Below are 8,458 nucleotides of genomic sequence, written 5' to 3'. Positions count from 1 at the left end.
TCTACTTTAGAATGGTTTTTGAGGTTTATTAAAACTTGAAAGAAAAGTTAACAGCCTGGAGCTAGTTCCCAGGCAGGAAGACTAGAATTTAAAGGATAAATGAAAAAAAATGCATCTGTGCTTATGTCCACCCTCAAAGAAACTCAGTGGGATATGTTGACAATGCATAGGGGCATCTTATCTGTACTTTTATGTAGAGAAAAGCAAGGAGAATTCAGTCACCCTAACTCAGCTACAAATAAGGAGTAGAAGCCTTCTAATGACAGGGCTGAGAAAGAGAATGCATAGCTTCTATTTTATTCTCCAGCTAGGAGTAAGGTTCCAGTTCGATCAACCCACTCTTTGCTTCTTCTATATCAATTCTTCCTTTTGTGTCTCATTGGTATGAGATAATTACCCTTTTTTATCTCTCTCACCACAGTTTTATTTTTTAGAACCACCCCAACCATACACAGCCCAGTCCAAGTCCCTCTTTCAAACTACCTAAGTAATGGTGACATTCTGAAGAGTACTGAGAATATTTTCACATATAAGAAGTAAATTGTTTGACCTTATTGAGTCCCTTATCATTGTTGTTTAATATTTACCTTATATTTCTCCTGGATCTTATATGTTGAATTTTGCATTAAGTTCTGCTCTTTTTGTCACAAATATCTGAAATTCTTTCCATTTTTAAAATATCCATTTTTGTCATTCGGGATTATACTTTGCTGGATAAATTACCCTTGGTTGTAACCCCAGTCAGCTCTTTGGACTATGAAAAGTGATGTTCTAAGACTGGTGATCCTTCAATGTAGAAGCTGCGAGGTCTTGTGTAATCCTGATTGTAGCTCTGAAATATTAATTTTTTTTCTTGTTGTTTTCAATATTTCTCGTTAACCTGGGAGCTTTGAAACTTGGTAATGATACTCCTTTCAGTTTTCCTACTGGCATCTGCTTCAGGTGATGATCAGTGAATTTTTGCTATTTCTACTTCATCTTGTTTTAGAACTTCAAGGCAATTTTCTGCAATAATTTCTTGTAATATTATATCAAAATTCTTTTTTTCATCATAACTTTCAGGTATTCCTACAATTCTTATATTGTCTATCCTTGATCTGTTCTCTAGATCTATTGTTTCTCTGATGAGATATTTCACATTTTCTTTTATTTTTTCATTCATTTTTATTATTATTTCTTGATGTCTTATATCATTAGCTTCCCCTTGCCAAAATCTGATTTTCAAGGAATCATTTTTTCCTTAAGTTTTTGATGCTCTATTTCAGGTGGTTGACTTTATTTTCATAATTTTATTGATTTTCTTGGATTGATTTTATTATTTCTTCTGATGTTTCCTTGATCTCTCTTATGTGATTCCTTTTCAAGTTCTTTCAAGAAGTCTTTTTTGGGCTTGTGATCACTTGATGTTTCTCACTGAAAAAGGAGTGGCTTTTTATCAAACTCCATTATCTTCTGAATGTGAACTCCGATCTTCTCTATCCCCACAGTAGCTATTGATGATGGTTGAGTTCCTTTTCCTTTGGTTGCTAATTTTTATTTTGTTTTGTTTTATTTTTAGCAGCTTATTATAATCAAATACTAGTCCTGAGGTGTGGGGAATGATGCCCCAGGTCTCAGGTCCTTCTTACTGTTATTTTCTGAGCTGCGTCCTAAGGTCCAAACTTGGGTACTTCTCTCCACCCCTAGTCCATGGGTAGGGCCCCCCAATCACACTATCCTGCAAACACTCTTGCTCCCTATTGTCCCTTTTGTAGCTATGCACTGCATCTGTCCTCTCTGCCAGTAATGCTAATGAAATTAAAGATCTTCCCCACCCATTAATGAGTCTGCCTATTAAGGGGAATTTGATTAGGGGAGATTTGTAGGAAGACCCACACCTTTTGTTAATGAGGCACTGGTTCTCCAGGGTTGTGATGCCCTCAGGCTCTGAAAAGTGTATAAATATTCTCATGTGAGGTTTTATTTTGGGTCTTACTCTTTGGAAGAGTTTGGTCAGATGAGACTCTGGACAGCCACTAAGGAGCCCCCTCCTTTGAAAACCCAGATGTTGGTGCTTTTCTCTCTGGTAACTATGAATGTATGGAATGGTCAGACATTTGGATCAGTCTGTCCATCTATGATGTCTGTATTGCTCATGTCAGACAGTTGGAAGCCATGTCTGTTGATTTTGATTTCACTGTATTTTCTCTGAAGTTCAGGGTGCTGACTTATCTCCCTGAACTAAGTGAATGATATACGTGCTTGAATAAAGTGATTGTTGACCCCTCAAAAGTTGCTATTTTTTTTTTAGAAAAGCAGATTAAAGAACCTGTACAGCAGGTCCTCCTGTGTATGTTGGGATCTTTGTTTTTACACTGTCCTGGAACTGAAACCAGGGATTCTACTCTCCTGCAGGTGACCATATCCAGCAGCCCATAACCATAGTAGCCCTGTCCCTTTGTTATCACACTCACCAGGCACATGCTAGCTCCCAGGACCCAATGGTCAGTACTGCTGTTCTTGGCATCTCTTGACAGTGAAAGGTCTTTCAGTCTTCTACTCAGCCATCAACACCCACATTATCCTTGAGGTGGTTTGAGTAAGGACCTCAGTGTCTGGCACCTTATTGCATTTCCAATGGGCTGGCCATTTTGCTTGAATGCAAAATGTACATTTGCCAAAAAGACTATTTTATGGAGAACTCACATAGGGCAGGCATTCACATAGTGAGAAGAAGAAGTGATACAAAGATGCTCTCAAGGTCTCTCTCAAAAACTTTAGAATTGAGACACTGGGAGACAATGGGAGACACTGGCACAGCACAGCTCAGCATGCCCACATCAGAGAAGGTGCTATGCTCTATGAGCAAAGCAGAATTGAAACAGCACAAAGGAAACACAGGATGTGCAAATTGAGAGAACATCCCAAATATTCACATGGACTATTTATGCCCAACCTGTGGTAGAGCATTCCAAGTTCTTATTGCTCTGACCAGCCACAGTAGGACACACTGAAACTTAACTCTAGCTTAGTGATGTCATTTTGGTCTTCTTCAAGAACAAAGGACAACAACCAACCAATCCTACATTTGAAAGTCCCTGAGGCTGAGATTGCCTCCCAGTACAGCTGCCCCCAGGGCTTATTGTTTGTTGATTAAGTGGAGGTAGCCTAGAGGTGTTTGCACTTCACTCAGGTCAAACATCCACACCTGGAGGTCAAGTCTTTCCTAAAATCTCAAGTTGTCTTCACTTTGAGGCAATAATCTGTCTTTTTTTTTGTGGAGGAAATTTGGAGAGTCTACTATTTTCTGACTTACTCCATTATGATCCCAGAATCCTCTCAAAGAGATGGTGCTGAGAGGTAGCTAGGTGGTCCAGTAACTAGCACACTGGGCTTGGAGTTAGGAAGACTCATCTTCATGAATTCAAATCTGGCCTCAGACACTTACTAGTTGTATGATCCTGGGTAAGTCACTTAACCAGTATCTTTGCTAAGAAAACTCCACATAAGGTTACCAAAAGTTGGACATAGTGAAAACAATTAACAGCATAGAGACTGATTTTCAACATGCTGCTGAGGTAGCTATGAGAGTGTGTCCAAAAGATTTCCAAGGGGGCAACTAGGCAAGAGATGGCCCTCATCCCATCTCTGACCCAAAGTCCCCATAAAGCTAAGAGTGCACAGTCATAATGTTGCTGAGAAAAAGATGTAGCAATGAGGGTAGTGCTGAGTATGGCTAATCCACTAATGCATAATGCCTCATCAGATGAGAGATGAAGATTCAAATCCTAGAGCAGACACTTAATAGCTGGGTGATATAAAGCAAGTAGCATAACCTCTCAGAGTCTCCTCATCTGAAAAATAGAGGAGTTTGTTAGAGACAATAGGAAGCCCCTATGTTGGAGGATGAGAGTGACACCATCAGATCTCTGCTTTAGGAATATTAATTAGGCAGCTATTTGGAGGAATGAATGGGGGCTTTGTCCCTTATTAAAGGGAATTCAGGGATAAGCCAAAAAGGAGAAGTTTTAGGTCTGGGAAAGTTCCAGAACCCCTGTAATCATGGATTCTGATAGAACACTACTCTCATTATATGTAGAACTTTCCCTGCTGACTCAAACAGGAAAAATTCCTTATGAGTCAATTTTTGCCTTATATCCAATAAAGCTGAGATGCTAGAGGTTCCTGAAAAGTGAACAGCAAATATTACTAAAGTCCCTCTTGCATAGATATCACATTTCAAGAAATTATAAAAGAAAACTGCTCCAATACCTTAGATTCAAAGGGTGAAATAGAAATTGAAAGAATCCACTGATCCCTTCCTGAAGGTGATCCAAAACGAGGACTCCCAGAATTATTTATAGCCAACTTCCAGAACTCCCAGGTTGAGGAGCAAATATTGTAAGCAGAAAGAAGGAAACAATTAAAATATCATGGAGCCACTGTCAGGATCACACAAGATTTAGCAGCCTCTATATTGTGGAGGATAAAGGAGCTAGGATTACAACCAAGTATGGCCTACCTAGCAAAACTGAATATAATCCTTTGGTGGGGGGAAATGGATATTTAATGAAATAGAGTACTTTCAAGCATTATGTAATAAAAAGACCACAGCTAAATAGAAAATTTGACTTTCAAATATAAGACTCAAGAGAAGCATAAAAAAGTAAATATGAAAGATATATCAAAAGGGAATCAACTAGATTAACATGTTTACTTTCCTAGATGGGAAGATGAGTATTGTAGCTTCTAACACTTTTTCAGTATTAGGGCAGTTAGAAGGATTATACATAGATGTTGAGGGCCAGGGTGGAGTGTGGTTGACAAGTTCAGGATAGACTTTCAGGAAAACTCTTCTTTGAGACTGTGCTCATTATCTTCCAGAATGGCCCTCCATGCCCCTCAGATGTTCCTGTCTCCTTGAAACAAACAAGAGAACTACACAATACAAGGGATATGTAAAATAGATACCCTCTAGGCTAACAGTCTTTAAGACAATAAGACTGGCCAAATCACTAGGACAGGAGATGAGCAGTACGTCACATAGACTTGCAGTTTCTGTCTATAAAAATCCTGACCCTTGGATCAATAAACAGAGTTGGCCTATCTACTCCTGCCTTCCCGTGTATCTTTCTTCTTCATCACATCACTGACCCTCACAGGAACACAAGCTGTCTGCCACACATAAATAGAAGGCATCTCTATGAGGTGACTATGAAGGGATTAAAAAAAATAAAATTAAGTAGTGAGAAAGAGAGATGCACTGGGAAAATAGGGAAGGAACTACATGAGCACAACTACAAAACACTTTTCATACAAATAAAGTTAGATCTAAACAATTTTGAAGAAATATTAATTGCTCATGGATAGGCTGAGCTTATATAACAAAAATGACTAAATTAATTAGTCTCCCTAAATTAACTTACTGATTCAGTGCAACAGCAATCAAATCACCAAAAAAATAGTTTTATAGCTAGAAAAAGCAACAGCAAAATTCATCTGAATGAACAAAAGGTCAAGAAAATTAAGAAAATCAATGAAAAAAATGTGAGGGAAAGTGGTTTAGCAGCAGCAGATTTCAAATTGTATTACAAAACAATAATCATCAAAACATTCTGGTACTGCCTTAGAAAAAGAGTGGTGGAGCAGTGAAATTGAGTGGGCACACAATACACAGTAGTAAATGGCCATATTTATTTAGTGTTTGAAAAACCCAAAGATCCAAGATTTGGAGACACAAAATCACTATTTGACAAAAATAGCCAGGAAAACTGGAAAGTAATTTGGTAGAAACTAGGGGTAGATCAATATCTAATATGATATATCAAGATGAGGTTAAAATGAGCACATGAATTAGACATAAAGGGTGATACCAAAAGCAAAATAGGAGAGCATGGACTAGTTTACCTGTCAGTTCTATGGATAATGGAAAACTTTGAGACCAAACAAGAGATAGAGACCATGATATAAATATTTTGATTACATCAAAGTAAATAGTTTTTCCACAAGCAAAATGAATGAATCCAATATTAGAATGGAAGTTAGAAACTGAAGAAAAAATCTTTACAACCAATTTCTCTGATAAAGGCCTCATTTTTCAAATATGTGGAGATCAGTCAAATTTTTAAGACTAGGAGTCATTGCCCAATTGATAAATGGTCAAAGGATGTTTTCCGGAAAAAAAAAAAACAAAGCTATCTATGATCATATGAAAAAGCACTCTAAATCAGTATTAATTAGAGAAATGCAAATTAAAACAGCTCATAAATATGAGATTGGCTAATATGACAGAAAAAGAAAATGATAAAAAATAGGGGCACTAATGAACTTTTGGTTGAGTTGTCAATTGATCCAAACATTCTGGAGGGCAAAAGGCTATGAAGCTGTGCATACCTTTTATTCTAGCAATACCACTACAAGGGGGGGTAGCTAGGTGGTGCAGTGGATAAAACACCAGTGCAGGAGTTAGGAGGACCTGAGTTCAAATCTCACCTCAGACACTTGACACTTACTAGCTGTGTGACCTTGGGCAAGTCACTTAACCCCAATTGCCTCCTCCTGGCTCATCTCCAGTCATCCTGATGAATATCTGGTCCCTGGATTCAGATGGCTCTGGAGGAGAGGGGAGGCTGGTGACCTGCACAGCCCTCCCTCACTCAGAACAAAGTCAAGTGCAAGTCATGTCATCATTTCTCTGATGGCATGGTCTTCAGTAATGAAGGACAAACACACACACATACACACACCCCCACACCCACACACCACTACAACAACAGTATCGCAAAGAGATTTTTTAAAAAAGAAAAAGGACCCATATATGTGTACAAAAATATTTATAACAGGTCTTTTTGTGGTTACAAAGAATCTGAAAATGAGAGGATGCTTTTTCTGCATCCACTGATATAATCATAAGATGTCATTACTTTTGTTATTGATGTAATCAATTATGCTAATAGTTTTTTCTGATGTTAAATTATCCCTGAATTTCTGATACATATCCAGCTTGCTCATAATATACAATCTTTGTAATATATTGTTGATAGTTGCAATCATTTAGATAGTATTTTATTTAAGATTTTTTCTTCCCTATTCATTAATGAAATAATTTTCTCTGATTTTATTCTTCCTCGTTTAGGTATCGTTATCGTGTTTGTTTCATAAGAGGAGTTTGGTTGAAATCCTTCTTTGCCTATTATTCCAAATCATTTCTGTTATATTGGAATTTGTTGATCTTTAAAGATTTGATAGAATTCAAATCTGGTTTGATAGAATTCACATCTGGTAAATCCATTTGGTACTGGTGCTTTTTTTTTTTTAGAAGCTCATTTATGGTGTGTTCAATTTCTTTTTTTAAAATAGATGACTTTAGATATGCTATTTCCTATTCTCCTAATCTGAGTCATTTATATCTTTGTAAATATATTTCCATTTCACTTAAGTTGTTAATTTGGGGGGGGGGCATATTGTTGGGGTCCCCTAGACCATTTACGGGAACCCCTAACCCCGACCCAAGGCTCTTGTCCGGCAAGAGGCCTTGATCTTGTGAGTAATGAATGGGGCGGGAGACAAAGGTGGTGAAGACTCCGTTTTATTCATCTAAATCACATGCATTTATAGTTTTACCTACGTACATTCCTAAGTACATTCTTAAGCCCTACGTAGAACCTATCACCTATCACCTATTACATTGAACCTATCACCTATCACCTTTCCTTATATGGGTGTCTTCTCCACTGGACATCCGGAGCCAGGACAAAGAACTGCCACGCTGCAAACAAGGATGAGACCCTTCCTCCTGAATCCATCTAGTTCCACCCCTACTGACAAGCCCCTAGGTTATCTAGGCAGGCTCTCAGTGTGGCGTCCTGAAAATGGATAGGGGTCGGCTCTAACTCGTCCTGTTACAGCATATAATTGGCCAAAATAACTTTTTATAATTAATGTAGTGTTAGTGGTTGTTAGTGGTATATTCATGCTTTTCATTTTTAATACTAGTGATTTGGTTTTCTTCTCTCTCTTTAAAAATCAAAGTAACCCATGGTTTATCTATTTTTTGGCTTTTTTCCTGAAATTAACTTCTAGTTTTATTTATTAATTCAATGGTTTTTTTAACATTCAATTTTATTAATCTGACCTTTAATTTTTATAATTTCAAACAGTATTTAATTGAGGATGCTAATTTGTTCTTCTAGTTTTCTAAAATTACACTACTAATTCCTTGGTCTGTTCTTTCTCTATTTTATTGATGTAAACATTTAGAGATATAAATTTTCCTCTGATCACTGCTTTTTACTGTATCCCCTACGTTTTGGTAGATTGTCTCATTATTGTTATTTTCTTTAATGAAATTGTTTCTATGATTTGTTCTTAGACCCACTCATTCTTATGATTAGTTTGCTTAATCTCCAATTAGTTTTTATCTATGTTTCCATGGTATTTTATGAAATATAATTTTTATTGTATTATGATCTGAAAAGGA

The sequence above is a fragment of the Notamacropus eugenii genome, chromosome 3, assembly GCF_028372415.1.
Source record: "Notamacropus eugenii isolate mMacEug1 chromosome 3, mMacEug1.pri_v2, whole genome shotgun sequence".
Taxonomy (NCBI): domain Eukaryota; kingdom Metazoa; phylum Chordata; class Mammalia; order Diprotodontia; family Macropodidae; genus Notamacropus; species Notamacropus eugenii.
Note: the sequence above shows the minus strand (reverse complement) of the source record.